Source organism: Mytilus californianus, unplaced genomic scaffold (genome assembly GCF_021869535.1).
Source record: "Mytilus californianus isolate M0D057914Y unplaced genomic scaffold, xbMytCali1.0.p SCAF_6, whole genome shotgun sequence".
NCBI classification, from domain to species: domain Eukaryota; kingdom Metazoa; phylum Mollusca; class Bivalvia; order Mytilida; family Mytilidae; genus Mytilus; species Mytilus californianus.
In genome coordinates this window covers 36819353-36837601 of record NW_026262712.1, presented here as the reverse complement: position 1 = coordinate 36837601, position 18249 = coordinate 36819353, and the positions used below count along the sequence as shown (strand labels likewise).

Sequence of the window (18249 nt, the reverse complement as noted above, 5' to 3'; positions counted from 1 at the left end):
TGCAAGAGAGGTTTTTTTATTTTGTGATTGTAAACACACTTGCGTGATTAAACAGTTACTACAGGTCGAGTTAAAAATTGTATTTATAACTTGGTATTGATGACTCAATATGCATACGCAGTGTACAATATGTTTTAAAATACTAATTGTGTAGATACCTATATAAAAAAGAAGATGTGGTATGATTGCCAATGAGACAACTCTCCACAAGAGACCAAATGACACAGAAATTAACAACTATAGGTCACCGTACGGCATATTTGTAGTATCATAAACCGACTCTTATATGCTGGTTATATCGCTTTATAGCAGACATCGTCGGGATTCAAAAGAGGGGCGAAAGATACTAGAGGGACAGTCAAACTCATAAATCGAAAATAAACTGACAACGCCATGGCTAAAAAAAAAAGGGAGACAAACAGACAAATAATAGTACAAATGACACAACATAGAAAACTTAAGACTAATCAACTGTGTGGCGATAATATCATGTGAGTTAGCATTCTTTACATATTTGTAAACAAAAACATTTTCTATTTCAATTCCCTTAGCGGGGGAAACCTAAATTGAGCTGACGTTACCAATAGGTTTATCAAATATATGCAGACGACGTGTTGTTTATACCAGCACTGCATACAGTATTGACGTATTCACGTTACTATATCATGCTGAGTATTATAAATGGAATTATACGACCAGAACCAAATGTGAAAAATGTTATTTTGAATAATGATTTTATTAATAAAGATGTTGATTAAAACGCATGTTTGATCTTTGAGTGTTATCTTACTTCAACCGATTTATTTTACACTTCAGTTTCTTTAATTATCAAAACTGTATTTGTAAATGTATGTATACATTTTATCGCTGCAATAGTGACTGTTAGGTATCGAAAATAAACAAATACTGAATAAAAACAATCCACTTTTGATAATATCAATCAAGTGAAACTAATCCATAAATATTAACGGTATCGTGCTGCACCAAATGATATAATTATTAAGGAGTGCATTTAATCTTATTCTACAAAGGGAAAAATTGAATGTAAAAATCTTCGGTCTTTTTCAATAATTATACGATTTATGCTAGTAATAACCAAACAATTATACAAGTTATAATACAAAATATATATTAAAAACAATAAACATATTAATATTAGTCATGGAAAATTCAATTAATGAATGTGAAATTTCAATTTAATGAATTAAAACTCAACTTAAAGTTTCCCACCGATGTTGAAACCATAAAACCCATTTAGGTGTAAAATATTAAGATTATAAAAATTATCCAATATATTTAAGAATCGCAATAATTCCGTACGGAACGAGAGGAAATGCTTCTACATGGTAAACGCCTCAACTATACATCAATCGTCACACGAATCTACTCTTAGATGACATGATCCAATAGGGAATAAAACAAATCGGTAAATTTACAGATCTTATTGTCATATAAGTTCCTTGAGCTTGTTCGTGCATTTTGAAATGTATAAATGCGAACTGTAAACATCATCGACTATTGAAAGGAATACAACTATCAAATTTAGCATTGCTCCTCTACCTGTCAGAATAAAACAAAAAAATAAAGGAACGTAAATAAATATGAAAGTCTTAACACCAAATCGATTGATAATTGTGTGTAAAAAGCATGCATATTTTATGAACATGGCCTAGTCCACTAGTTGTCGTTGGTTAACGTCTGCCTTTCTTTTATAATATTTGATTAAATAAGGGTTTTTTGTTTGTTTTTTTTTTAAATACATATGACTTGAATATGAAGGTATGCAAATATGAAAAACAGTATTTTAAACAAGAGGCTGTCGAGTGACAGCAAAACGGATTAAATAAGGTTGTTAGTCTTTATTTCTTTCACATGTAGATATCCTTTGCCACTATAAGCTTAATTAAAGGTACAGTTTTATTCAATGTTGAAATCCGTGCTGTGAGATTTTTTTGTTTATAACCTTGTGTTATACTGTCTTAATTGCTGAACAGTATAAAATAATTTCACAGACGTTGCACAAATTAGAGAACAAGTACTTTCGTGCGAAGTGCTATTGGTGTCGTATGTAATTGCATCCTAGTTGATGCAACCTAACGTTCATTGCGCTCTGTTGTAATTTCATTAAAAGGGTATGTTGATTACAATGAAGTTATTGAAACAAGGGTTCCAAATGAAAAGGTTAAAGTCATCATGTCAATTTAAGTTTGTAGAAATTGTAAATACAAAAACAATAGTAAAAACATTTTTTTTTCGATTTGGACCTTACCGATTGCGACTTATAACCAGAATTTTACTTGTAAAGCAAAATAAAAAAGTTTGCAACAAGATTTAATGTTATCACATTTCTTATTTTATGCATGTTTTTAACTTCTCTATAACCTTTGTACTTATATGGTTTTATGAGAATAAATTATCTATATATCTATCTAGTAGCAAAACGGTACACTCTTCTGATACATCTGACTTACCAACTGTGTCATTTTCCAGATCTTTAGCATTTTGACTGAGTGTTGATACACATGGTGGGTATAACAAGAGATGACTACGGTCATTGACACACCGGATTCATTTTATGAACATTAGCTTAAATTACTTTCATGGTTTAAGAGTTATTAAGTAATTCATCACTTTCAATTAAGTCATGCATTTCCCAGTGTTTCTGCTGTTTTTGAAGAGTTGACATCTGGTCACCTTAAATAGATGTTGGATTTGGTTACCTCTGGTCACTTTATATTTATGTTAACTTTGGTTAAATTTATCCTCTTTACCATATAATGACTTTGTTTTCCTCTGGTCACCTTACACAGATAGTGACTAGGGTTAACTCTGGTAACCTAACACATAATAGAAAACACCCGCGACATCGCGGATCCGTGACTAAACTAAAATATCTACGCCATATTAAGCCTGACTTTTTAGTATTCGTATTGACATGTGCTGAATATAAGGTGCATAGTTTTCTCTGCTATCAAAATCTTTATAATTTTGACTGAGCGTTGATTCCCATGGTGGGTAGAACAAGAGATGACACACCGGATACATTTCATGAACATTAGCTTAAATAACTTTTCTGGTTTACCTTATCAACTTCAATTAAGTCATGCATTTCCCAGTGGTACTGCTGGTTTTGCAGAGTGGTTATAAAATAAAGTTTAAGTAATATAAAATTTCTCGTAAATAAGTCACCATATTTTTAACTTATAATCATTATCTGAGGTACATATATACATTGCAGTCAGATAAAACATTTATTCTATTGCTGGATACTGGATAGGTTTTGTCACATTTTAATATACCCATTATGGAGTTAATGGTGTTGATAAGGAAACATCTCATAAGAAATGTACTTGTCTCTATGACGTTAATATCTACATGTATATTATACATGTAGATATTAACGTCAAAATAATATATGTATACGTCACTAGCCACGAGATCTTCAGACTTAAAGTGGTACCTATTGAATAATGAGCTTGGTAAATATTGAATGAAAACAACCTGTCAAGTCATTTTGGCAAAGAAGTACGTCCAGTAAGACCCCTTTTTGGCCCCAAAATATAGCAGTTTTACAAAATTGTTTAAATGTAAACTTTTAGCTTTTTATTGGAAAGTAGAATACTTCTGTTATATAAATATGGGCTGTTTTTGACAATACAATGCACATGTATCGGGTACTAGCGTCATGTTAAATTACTGAAATATTCACAAATTTAGCATTTGAGTTAATTTTTTAGACGATTTCCGTCTAACATTGAAGAGACCGCATTGGCGTTCATCCTTAATATTTAAATGTAAGTTGTATTTGATGATAATACATAACATAAATAAAGGTTGAGGATGAACACGGATGCGACCACTTTCATTTTTGACAAAAACCATCTGAAAAGTGACATGTTATGGCATATTTGATAGATGTTTAATATTTTAGCTTGAATTAAAGCGTCTTTAATGACTAAATCAGTTCAAATCTTTCACATAAACTAATTGAATCTACTAAAGTATACACTTAAGTGTTTAAAAAGTGTTCAAAATCTTTCATCAGATGAACCTGAAGTTTAAGGCCAAAATCGGCCCTTACCGGACCTACTCCTTTGTTGAAATAACAGTGTTATGAGTCTTTTTGTTTTACGGCATAATGAGTATTGAATGGCAAAGTACGTATTGATGTTGAATAATTCCAATAATCTTTTTTACCACTTATTTCAAAGGTTCTAATTATTCTACTGAACATATAGTCCTTTGCTCTTTCCCAAAAAATATTATTCATAAATGTTGTGATTAAGTTAGCTTAACATTTGTCACAGTGAAAGCTTAAAGAAGGACATCTACCTTAGTCTGTGTAAAGAATCTCTTATGATTAATTACAAAAAAGATCGTTTAAACGGGCGTTTGAAGTACGCACAATACGGATAACAAAAGGGCAATAATCAAATAAACGTGTTTTCTGGCTTAATTTTAAATTATTGATCATTTGTATTTTTTTTTTTATGAGTTGGGTTCATTGTGAATGTCTCTTCCACGTATAGACCACAAAGCATAAAAGTTTACAAATATACAAGTAATATATCATGTAAACATTTGATATGATTCATATATTTTAACTATGAAAACTCAATAGAGCACGGTTGTATGAATTTTAAACCCCTTTTAACCGTAAACAAATATTGATTTGTATGTAGGTACAGATAATTTCTATTTGATCAATGTTCACCTAGCAAAATATGAAAGCAAAGTTATGTTTTGAACCTTCTGTAAACATCTTTCAATTATATTATGAGGGGATACATATAAATTTACCTTAATTTGCGAGTAACGGTACAGACATACAAAGAGGAGAATATATAAAAACATTTATAAATCTGTAAGTGTTTGAATTAATTGAATTTATTTTTAGTTAGAACAGGTTTCATCTAATGAAATGAAAGATATTTTGAATCTACCATGCAAACGACTTTTTCTTGACGTGTATGACACGCTCAGTAAGTGTTTTTTTTCACTTACATAATATGTATATGGATAATTTGAGGATTTAAATTTTCATTTATATATCACTTGACTTCACGTCTATAAATCATTTAAAAAAAAACTATTGTTGTTGTCTTGTTTCATTGACTTTGAAATTTTGCATAGTTTACATGTGAAATTGTTATGTTTATTTTGATATCTGCATATAACTATCAACAATACACATAAGCGAGATATATTTCTGTGTCAATTGTTTATGTACAAGCAGCACAAGGATAATAGTTACGCTGAAAGGGGCCAAGGGTAAACTCTATAAATAGTACTATTCTGCGCAGTAATATTAATGTTCTAAAAATAAACCAATGGTTCTAAAAATGAACTAAACGAGACCTATTAACACGAGTAACTGTTTTTCAACCATGAATTACAGAAATATTAGTTCAACTTAGCCGTTTATAAAATATCTATTTATCATAGTAGATGTTGGCTTCATTCATTGTGAAGGTGACCTATATTTACAAGTGAAACTTCACTTGAACAGCAAAATCTTCGGAATGACCATTTATCCTTTTTGGACAAAACCGAAACTTCTAAAATCTTAAATTATGGTAGACAATGTTTTGTGATAGATTCTTAGGAAAAAAAACTAGATATAAAAATAGGTATAGGTAAATAAATTTCTAGATATTGACTTTGGTTACCTGTGGTCACCTTACACAGATATTAACCTTGGTTACCTTATACATATTTACTCTGGTTACCTTTGGTCACCTGACATAGGTTTTGACTTTGCTTATACCAAATAGTGGCTTTGGTGATATCTTGTTACCTACTACAAATGTTGAATTGACTATGGTTACCATCTTCTGGTCACCTTACACAAATTTTGACTTTTTTTTTAAAATCTAGTCACCTTACACATACATTTACTGTGCTTCCAATTGAACACCTGCCACAGATATTGACTTTCTTTACCTTTGGTTACCTTAGGTCACTCTACCTTACCCCACCTAAAGTATAACGTAATACTGCTCATCCTACAGATTTTAACTTTGGTAACCTCTGGTCACCTTAAACAGATCTAGATAATGAATTTGTTTACCTCTGGTCACCTACCATATCTTTGATTAAATTTGGTCAATTACCTAATATTAACCTAAGAAATTAATGGTCACCATACACATGAAAAATTTACATCTGGTCACCCTACACATACAGATATTGACTTTGGAAACCTCTGGTCATCCTTACAGAATATGCTTTCAAATGGTTACCCGTAATATCCAACATAGATTGAAATTGGTAACATTTAGTCAGCCTATACAGATATCCCTCTTTGCTCGCTCTGGTCATCTTAAACAGATAGTTAGTTTGGGTAATCACCTCACACATGGATATTTTGACATTGGAGGCCTCTGATAATTCTAACAGAGATATGACTTCAAATGGTTACCCCGGTAGTCCTACATATATTGAATTCGGTTACTTCTTGCCACCTTACTTGCATAATGAGGTTTGTTACCTCTGACCACCATACACATACATATATTGAATTTGGTTTCCTCTGGTTACCTTACACAAAATAAAAACTCTGGTTACCTTGCACAAAATAAAAACTCTGGTTACCTGAAGTCGCAATAAAAATGTATATATTGAATTTGGTTACCCATGGTCATCTGATACAAATAATACAATTTGGTTATATCTGGTCTCTTTACCGTATATTGACTTTGGTTACCTCTGATCACCCACACATACATTAACCATGATTACCTTTGGTCACTTTAAATAGGTATTGGATTTGGTTATCTCTGGTCGTCACCTGACATTGATGTTGAAAAAATTAACACTGAACGACGGACGCAAATTTTAAATGGATGACAAAAACTCACATGACCTTTTGGATAATAAACGAGTTATTTGTAATAACTTAAATAAGGAGACTACTGACGATTTCTACTATGTTGAATTATTTATAGATCTGACTTTGCTGGTCGATTTTAATATTGAATGATTCTCTATCTATGAAAATGTTCTAAATAAACACAAAATGTGTTAATAATGAATATTTTGGAAGAATAACTCTCATATTTTCTGAATTTGCAAGGTAGATAAATCCTGAATTTGACATGCTTATAATACTTAAAATGCCAGTTTTGTCCTCACTGCATTAAAAGTAGATATGTAAGCGAACAACTGCTATTCTATCTCTATGTTCTATTCTTTTTAGCAAAAGCCGATCAGGTCAGCGGTTGATTTTCCCACTACGAAACCTATAAGTAAAGTGTGTACACATTAAGCATAGTAGTTCCAAAGGAGTAAAATATTTTAAATCTATTACGATGACGATGATATCAATAGCTCACATGACCATTTAAGTATAGGAGTTAAAAATACCTGTTTTTCCTCATTATTTTGCAGTATGCCAACTGCATCATTCAATATCGCATTACGTCCTTTAGAATTATTTCCATTGGTGAACAGTTTTAAAGAAAGTGCCCATAGAAATATCCAAATGGCAAAACGTCCGGATGATTGAAGATGAACAATAGAAAATAACTCCCTAATCCTGAAAAAAATGATGAGTTTGAACAAAAGATTTACGTCACAGATGCATTTGAATAAATATATATGAATCTATACTATAGGTTTTGGAATATATTTTTTTGCATCTCATTTCGCCTCAAATATTCTTATGTCAGGAACCTTTTGTTCATGGGTTGTCGTTTGTCTGTGTGGTTCATATGTGTTTCTCGTTTCTCGTTTTTTTTATAAAGATTAGACTGTTGGTTTTCTTGACTTAACTGCTTTACAATTAGTCGTTTTTGGGCCCTTTATAGCTTGCTGTTCGGTGTGAGCCAAGGCTCCGTGTTGAAGGCCGTACTTTGACCTATAATTGTTTACTTTTTACACATTGTGACTTGGATGGTTAGTTGGCTCATTAGCACTCATACCACATCATCTTATTTATATTGATAATGGTCATCTCTCCATTTATCAAAACACTGTTAAAACAAACATCGTAACGCTATGTAGAAATTCAAAAAAGACGGTATGCCAAAAATTCAGCTAAACATACAAATAACTTGTACGACTTTACCCCTATCAGAGCTATATATATATATAGAAATACAGCACAATAACGGGTGTTACACGGACACTTTTTATCAGGATATACACAGGATGTCGAAATACCATAATCTAGGTCAAAATTGTTGAACAGTTTTGATGGTCCTTACATGTATTCAGTACATCTATACTACTTTTTTTCCGGATATTTAACTTGCCATTATATCTCAGAAAGTATAACTATTTCATTTTGTTTCGATAACATGTGATATTTCATACGTTTGAGTTTTATGCAAAATTTCAATAAAATCCGTGAGATCATCTATTTTTTTCGTATCTGTTACTAATAGATAAGATGCAATTCACATTTGTAACTTCCAGCAATAGACACATTGATCTATTTAAAACATAATTTTGTTTTGTACTAGCTTGATCCATTTCATTAAAATTTACTGACCAAAAGGCATAGACATGGAATATTTTAAACGATTTTTATAATCATACCACTACCTTTTAAATGCATATTTTCATTGAAAATGTTCAAAATAGACTTATTTTTGTTCATCTGAAATAATGCAGCCACCATAATGTGATAGGTGCTTTCTATATCGTTTAAACTTATTACTGTATCAATGATCAGTATTTGCCACTTTTTACACAGAACCAGGAAATATGTTCACAGAATCATGACATCTTTTCCCTAAAAACCAGTACTTTATCAGGACATCTGTGTAAGGTAACTAGAGATAACCAAAATGAATATCTGTGTTGTGTCCAGAGGTAACCAAAATTAATATCTGTGTAAGGTAACTAGAGGTAAATATAGTCAATATCTGTGTACGGTGACTAGAGGTTGATATAGGCAATATCTGTGTATGGTGACCAGATGTAATCATCCTAAATATTTGAGTAAGATGAAAAGAGGTAACCAAAGTCAATATCTTTTTTAGAAACTAGAGGTAACAAAAAACAACATAAGTGTAAGTATGGAGGCTAGTGGTAATCAAAGTCAATATCCGTGTAAAGTGACCAGAGGTAACCAAAGTTAATATATGTGCTAGGTGACCTAGGGTAGTCGTTGTTTTGTTAAAACAACAGTGCAATGAGTCTTTTTGTATATCTACATAAGGAGTATGCGATTAATTGTTTTTTATTACCAAACGCATTTGTTTTTTGAGAGGACACATTTAACATTTCTTTGGCGCTGAGTAATTTCTATCGGCCTATTTGAACGGAGTTTCAAATGAATTAAAAGCAACTCTATTTGCTTTTTTTTATAACATGTTCTTTAAACTTGCAATGAAATTAGTTTTAAATTTGTCTGTAGTCGCGTGATTCTTAACATTTTATATATGGCGTAGTTTTCTATAATGTTGCATTTATTATAATGAGGCAATTTAAATTATTATATCTATGAAAACTCTGCAGAACGGATAATTTTAGATTTTAAAGTCTTTGAAGAATTTTTTTAATCAATTTATGCATAATAAATTAATTTCAATTTCAATTTCAAACAAAAACAAACAACGTCACAATTATGTACAGTGGTTTACGTTCTCCACAAAGACTTCAAAACGACAATTTTATACCAGAAGAAATTCAATGAACTATCTGAAAAAAATCTTTAATTTGTGATCGGTTGATTACCTTCAAACTAGATGTTATTTTACCATGCTTCAACCTATAAATATATTTTAAATCTACCATGCTAACATAACAACGACTTCTTTGAACTTCCATGATGAATGTCTAGCATTGTTTCTGATCTTTCTGTTGACTCATATATGGATATTTCGAGAATCTGGACTAATAATAATTCAATACAGTATACATTTTGTATTTTCAAAATGTGAAGTTATGTTTGAGAAATAATTCAAGGAAGACAAAGATTATTTTTTTTGAAATTTACACATGGCCTGGGACGTGATATTCGAATTTTGTCCTTAGCGTTAGTAAAAGATAAAATTAACAAATATCACGGACCAGGCCATGTGTAAATTTCTAACAAACGTATGGCTTTCCATGAAAAAGATATTTCGATAATAATAGGACAAAATACGGAAATTTAAAAACTGAAGCGAGTGAGGGTTTGCCGTGTGTGTGGCCTCTCTATTTTACCCATGTAAGTCAACGCTAAACTTTTCTTATAAATCTATAGCTTAAATGATTTTTTTTCTTAAATAACAGCTACAAAGGTGTTTAATTCTTTAAAGGAATTCGCCACTCTGTTAAAAAAATAACAAGCTTTTTAAAAAACTATTATGAATTGAAAGTATATAAAAGTATATGAATAACATGCATAAAGGAACAAAAAAGCAGGAAAAATTAATGGATCCGTGTGCTTGTTATCGTGATATAAACCATTGAAAATTCAGCGGGAACGATTCTAAATTTTTTTTTATATATTTAATATTTGCCTCTTTTTTAATTTCTAAAACTATGAAAAAATTGACAATTATTGTATAAGATTTTCAAATATGGCTTTTTAAACTAAAGGTAACAAAATTTTTATAAGAAAAGTAGGAGTTAGTGGGTAAATATTTATTAGCACTACATGGATAAAACCAGAGGATTCCAAATATCAGACAAAAACTTAAAAACTAGAAGAGCAAACATCCTTAATTTTCAACCCAAACATTTGCAATGTTTAATTTACATTTTTTTATCGTAAGCTACTGTAAAATTCACAGTTGACATTTCGTTACTAAGGAGCCTCCATGCTGACTTGGTAAAATCTGTAAATGTGCGAAAAATATAATAGAATAGAAAACGAAACTCTGTTTTAATGCAAAATTATTCAAATTTGGAGAAATCAAGTCATGGAAAACCCTTCAGCTTCAGCGTTCTCATTCGTATGATTCATGTTTTGAAATGACTTCATTCCGCCAAAAGCATTAATGGAATTTTGCGGGACACAATTTTATTTAATTTTGTACATTTTACCGAGCTCTTAAATTCTTGTTGTCATGCATCAGATTAGGATAAAGGATTTTTTTAATTGCAATTATCTGTGCAAGTTAACTAAAGGTAATTAGTCAATATAAGTGTAAGGTGACCAGAGGTAACAAAACTGAATAATTGTGTAATGTAACCAGATCATCATTGTTAGTTGGCCAGAAGTGAACATAGTCAATATATGTACAAGATGACCAAATGTAGTCAAATCAAATTTGTGTGTAAGGTGACAAGAACATCAGTGTTAGGTAACAAGACATAACAATAGTCCATATATGTGTAAGGTGACCAGAGGTAACCAAAAAAACACAATCTCTGTTAGTTGAGACTGGGTTACCGAACTCAATAGATGTGTGTTTATGGTAACCAGAGGTAACCAAAGTCAATATTTGTCTAAAAGGAAGAAATGGATCCAAAGTCGATCGTTGTGTAAAGAGACCAAAAGAAACCAATCCCTGTAAGATGACCAAAGGTAACAAAAGTCAATATCTATGTCAAGTGACTAGATATAACAAAAGTCAATATTTGTGTAAGGTGACCAGAAGTTACTAAATTAAATATATGTGTAAAGTGATTAAAACATCAATGTAAGATGACACGAGGTAATAATAGTCAATATATCTGTACGTTGACCTCAGGTAACCAAAGTCAATATATGTGTCCCAAGAGGTACCATCTGTGTCAAGAGAACAGAGGGCATCACATTAAACATCTGTGTAAGGTGGCCAGAGAAAACTGAAGTCAATATCTGAGTTATGTGACCATGATGGATTACTGACAGTACCTGTGTAAGGTGACCAGAGGTTTTCAAAGTCAATATCTGTGTACGGTGACCAGAGTTAACCAAAGTCAGCATATGTATAAGGTGACCAGGGGTAACCAAAATCCATTTCTATTCTTTCTTATTTTTTTTTTATTTTTGACACTGTCATGACAATGTCTAATACTATAGTTTAGTCATGAACCTTAAAGAAAACTCATATTCATATAGAATATGCCAGGAAAAATAAGCTGTTTATCCTGTAAGAACTTATCATAGCTTACGTTCACTTTCAACCGGATATAATGCACTATTTGTTTGTTGCGTAGAGACATATTTTTAAACGTTTCTGTTAGGGTTACATGTGTGCCGCTTTCAGCGTTACTATTATCCTTGTGCGTATGTTAGACTAGTGTCTAAAATTCATTAAAAACTTTTTTAGGATAATAAATCATCTACCCATAAGTAAGCGAAGCTTATTGATGATTAAAAAGTGACAGTACATTAATAGGTAAAACCCCATTAATATATATATTGCATACACCTAGAATTATTTAGAAATTAATGTTGATGCTAAAATAGAATGATTTATTAAATTAGACATTAAATAATTGTCCTAATATTATGTATTGTTATTGTAATATAAGCCATTGAAAGAAAGTATGACAAGCTAAATGAAGACTGAAGTTAGTGATTTCCCTAATTCATTTTGCTTGTCTACGTTTATGAATTATGGATCCATGTAATTACGAAAAAGTACCAAAGAATACAATTTGTATATAAAGGAGTCGGTCCAGTAAGGGCCGATTTTGGCCTCAAATTTCAGGTTCATCTAACGAAAGATTTTAGACACTTTTTAAACACTGAAGTGTCTATTTCAATTGATTCAATTAGTTTATGTGACATATTTTAACTGATGTAGTCATTAAAAACGCTTCGATTCAAGCTAAAATATGAAAAATCTATCAAATATGCCAGAAAACGTCACTTTTCGGATGGTTTTTGTCAAAAATGAAAGTGGCCGCATCCGTGTTCATCCTCAACCTTTATATATGTTATGTATTATCATCAAATAGAACTTACATTTCAATATTATGAATGAACACGAATGCGGCCACTTTCATTTAAGATGGAAACCATCTAAAATCTAACCAAAATGCTAAAATTGTGAAGATTTCAGTAATTTAGCATGACTTCATGATGCTAGTACCCGATATATGTGCATTGTATTGTCAAAAACAGTCCATATTTATGTAGCAGAAGCATTCTACTTTCCAATAAATAGCTAAAAGATTACATTTTCAAAATTTTGAAAAACTGCTATATTTTGGGGCCAAAAAGGGGTCTTATTGAACCTACTCCTTGAGCGCTTTACTAGTATTTATATTGTCATAAGACTATTTGTTAATAAGGTTATGCAATAACAGACAGTCAATATATTTATTTAAGTTGAAACGTGAGAGAAATCGTTGTCTCATACTCTTTTGTGATTCAGTATTCAAATAAGGAGATGTGTAATTATTGCAAATGTGACAACTGTCCACTTGAGTTCAAACGAAGTGGATATAAAGAAGTAAAGGCCACTGTACTACCTTTAGCAAGGAGCAAATACCCAAACTATATAGTCGGATTTAAAAAGCCCTTATATTAAAACAGATGATCTACGAAAAAACCCCAAAAATTACAGATATTAACCAGCGACAAATACTGAAATACAGGCTCCTGACGTGGAACTATCACACAAGAAAGTGTCGAGGTCAAACATAAAGCGTACCTAAATTTACGAGCCCAATACACATCTGTAAAAATTAAAATGCAAAATCCCCATTTGTATCTAAAGATTTGGTTAATGTATAATGAATGTGTGATTCATTTCAATACTAGAACAAGTATGTTACTTTCACTCCAAGCTGTCAATAAACTGTTTTGTGGAAACGCACATAGATGTCAAGAAGAACATCTACAACTTCAATAATCTCATCACAGTTCAAGTAAGCACATCTGGATCCTTTCCCTTTTTATTTAAAGGAGGCTTTTTCTGAGCCGCAGCAAATTAATCTATAACCAGATGTTTCAAAGGACCATTTAATTTAATAAGAGAACTTCTGTATGGAAAATATGTGTGAACAGAGTTGAAAATTTGAAAAACCAAATCTATCAAAAACACGCAATTCATCCGATATATCCCAAAATAGTTTATTCCATTATTTGTTATGTTGAATTACATTAAATAATAAGAAGTTTGATAATAGAAGTAAGTAAATTAGTTAACAGCACAGACATTTTATTCATCGAAAACATACTATAAGTCGAGATGAAACGAAATCTTAATTTGTTAGGATTGTCCGTTTGCATGGCCAATAAAAAGTGGGGACTTTCAAGTTTTCGGAAGAGGCTTTGAGCAGAGATTTGTAGTGATTATTTACTATTTGACTCACTGTTGAACGCGCTGATTTTATTAAATGTAGAATTTCATTCTTAAGAATTTCCGTGTAGTATTTTCGTCTAACCACAACTACATTGTGAGCAGCGTTGTCGGTCGCTATGAACAAAAAACGCTTTGCAAGTACCTAAATGATGATGTGTTTATTCTAGAAACGTGCGGTCTACCTACTCTTTTACTCATTTATTAATTTCGTTTAAATGTGATCTGCGAATAACCACAATTTTTTTAAATAGGATTCATTGGAATTCTGGTCAGATCCCGTTAACACCAGTTTTTACAAGAGGACGGAAGAGCATATTTACTTTTTCCAATCAATTTTCTACGATGGATGATATTTTTTTAAGAAAGTTCATTACCTTTTGGGAACAATGATTATGTCCCCTGTAAGAACATGGCCATTGGGATCATTTCTTAACTTTGGTGTATCAGTCTTTTGTTGAAGAAACGTTGGTTTCTCTGCTGACGTCTGATGTAATTGACATATACAAAAAAGTTAAACTTTTACTGTTTTTATACGTTTTAGAAATGAAAGGTGACTCTACATGTATGTTATCAAAATATGGAGGTGTAAAACTTTGAACGATGGAGGCAATACGAGACAAATTGATAAAATCAATACCGCTGTTAATGTATTTTATTTTAAGATTTTCCTTTTATGATCTTCACGTTTGTCAATATAAGAGAAATTTCTGTAGTGACAAAAAACGTGAGTGTACTGAAAAAAGATATTGAATCACAATCTTTATAATTTATAATGTTTATGTAAGTTATATGACCCAGTTTGCACAATAATGTATGTTTACTACTTTTTAAACACAGATGAAAGATCATCAAGTGTAAAAAAAGAACCATGTTTATTTCGTTGATTTCTATTGATTTCAATCTTCACTGAAATTAAGAAACAGGTCAACACAATGAATAGTTGTGCCTCTTCTTATTTCCGTTACAAAATAAAGGCAACAGTAGTATACCGCTCTTATCACAAAACATTTATGTTAAATGTCAAATGTCAGTAGTAAGAACTATGGTATTTCTTCATACGTGGACGAATAAACGTTACACTGTACACCAAAACGTAAAAAATATAATTCGTACTCAAATATTAGTTTAATAGATATAAGAAGATGTGGTATGAGTGCCAATGAGACAACTCTCCATCCAAGTCACAATTTATAAAAGTAAACCATTAAAGGTCAAAGTACGGTCTTCAACACGGAGCCTTGACTCACATCGAACAGCAAGCTATAAAGGGCCCCAAAAAGTACTAGTGTAAAACCATTCAAACGGGCAAAAAAACCAACGGTCTAACCTATATTAAAAACGAGAAACGAGAAACCCCATCAACAAACGACAACTACTGAACATCAGATTCCTGACTTAGGACAGTTTCAAACAATTGCAGCGGGTTTACACGTTTTGATGGTACCTAACCTTCACCCTCATCTGAAACAATAGTGTAACGTCACAACATAGAAAAAAACACTATAAAATATAAATTGAAATGATTTAACTCAATCAAAAGACGTAGTAACACAAATGAACATACACTGAACGAATAAATTTGACCTATGATACAATGTAAATACAAAGTTAATAAAAATAAGATATGATTAAATTAAAGTAAAAGTATTATGACGCTGTGAAATGTTAAACAATTTTAGTAAAACATCAACCTTGAAATTGAAAAAACAATCCGCCATTTGCAATATCATACACAGGTAAATAAAAATAATTGTGTCGTTAGGTATATTTCTTCTTCTGTCTGTATAACCTTTCGTTAAGGAAGACCACGAAATTTCTTGTATATACATAAAACTATGCTAAAACGTAGTACATGTGGGGTTAATATCAACAATAAAACTATAAAATTGGTGCTCAATAAAACTTCGTGTTCTTCATGTACAGGTTCCGGAAGTGTGATGTATATACAGTATAAAAGGAGAAAGGAAATAATTTTTGATGTTCATAATACGAAGAAGTGAAAATTTATAGTAATTCCAAACACTTATCATGCTTATCAAAGCTGGTGTATACACCAGATATAACCCTGAATAAGTAAACATTAAATAACAAAAAAGCATTACAAACAGTATCAACAGGTCAAATTAACAAGAAAGTACGATTCATATATTAATACTTTGATTTTAGAACTTGCATAAGCTAAATCGATATCGTTAAAAGGCAGTAAGCAGCATGATAAAGCTCAATGTTTCAGCTTATATTAACCATGGATTATCATTTATGCATTCAGGTTTAAGGAATGGGAAGTTGTTTATGTCACAAAGTGGAATTGGAACGTCGAATAGAAAGAAGAACCTATCAAGACGGGAAAGTCGCAACTGAAGATATAGCGGTTCAAATATATAAAGGAGATGCAAAAGACATTAAAATGAAAGCAAACGGAAGCTTTATTGGCCTTGGAACGATGGGACTTGGAGATGTTAAGCAAAAAGCAATCTGTTATGAATGAGTCTAAATTATGAAAATTCGATTTACCATACATTAGACGGGTTAAATAACAAATATTGAAATCTAGCGTCAAGCTAAAATACTAAAAAAAAAAGGAACCTCTTAAAGAAAAACAAGTTTATCAAATAACAAGTGTTAAATATTTTCACCGCTTTTCACGGGATATCAAGTAATGGAAAACTCAAACCATTATCAGTATCTTGTTGAAAGATAAAGGTTAAACTCCCTACTGAATTTGTTTTTGTATTTTTAGGGTTCTTTCTATCTTAACAAAAAAAAAAACACCATTGTATCTTATTATAGTTTTAAAACACTTACGTTTTACTGAAGAGAAATTAATTATCGAAAAAACAGTTTTGGAATACACATAATAGCTCATCGTCGAACTCGACCTTCATTAGCCAGAGCTAGGTGTTTAATTCTAGGTTTAGACATTTTCTACCTTGTCTAATGTCGTTATTATATCCTTTTACAATGATAGATATTATGACAAAACTAGTATTACTACCTAGAACATGGCCTGCTTTAAACAGTGTACTTCATGTTTTAAGAATCATCTATAAGATAATATAATAATTGTAGATTATTAAATATATCCTTTTATCAAAAATAATAAACTTGTTGTTTATTACCCAAATATCAAAAATGTATACAAACAGATATCAACTGATGACGTATGTGTACATCACTACAACAAATAACAAACACTGGTTTAGGTTGGCTGATGAATTTTCATGACAACATTTAATCGAAATTCATTCAAACAACAACAACTGTTACAACAACATTAAACAACAACAACAACAACAACTGTTAAAAGCAGTAAACAACAAAAATATTTGTCAGTCAAAATAAAATCTTGATGACGATTGAACTTATCATTGTATAACAGCTGGGCGATCCAAATCTGGTGTACTGAAGGTCGGTTCAGTCAGCAATATTTCACAAGTAGCAGCTGAGATATCTATAGTCTGCATAAAATCCAGTAAATTACGCCTAAATTATCATTTGTACTATAAGTAAAGAATGAAAATCCGCCACAAAATTTACCCATGACAATTCAAGCCATATCAAAGCTATGTGCAATTTTAACAACATATCAGGCAATCAGAATAATTAAACATATTGTGTTATAAATTTTGCGGCAACCAAATTTCACTACCGGCTATGTATTGATGTTTTTTTTAGTGTCAAAATAAATCATGTTTTTTTGTTTTTTTGTTTTTTTATAATATAAAACAATGTAGATGCTTTATAAATTTTTCTATTGATGATTGTTTTTGATCAAAAGTAAATATCATTGTCCACACTTAATGACAAATGTGATCCGTCGTCAAAATATTAGACTGTGATGGTTGTCAAAATCAGGATACATAACCACATATCCTCCGTGTGTTAGTATGCAAGCTTAAGACATAACCCTGTTTTCGTTAAGCTCCTATGGCATGATCATCATTGAATAACGCCAGGAAAGTCGTTATATCTGATGCTTGACTATATAAGTGAACATTTTATAATCATACGAGATAATATGCTTTTCAGTTTAATTGATAAAAGGGGAGCACCACACTGTACCTTTCCA

General features: G+C 31.2%; 1 long non-coding RNA gene across 1 annotated transcript; it reads left to right on the top strand.

Moving 5' to 3' along the window:
• Positions 1–4707: 4707 nt before the first annotated feature.
• Positions 4708–16926, top strand: LOC127705411 (uncharacterized). Its single transcript, XR_007983870.1, has 2 exons — positions 4708–4864; positions 16450–16926. It is a non-coding gene; the product is annotated as an uncharacterized LOC127705411 (long non-coding RNA).
• Positions 16927–18249: the final 1323 nt, after the last annotated feature.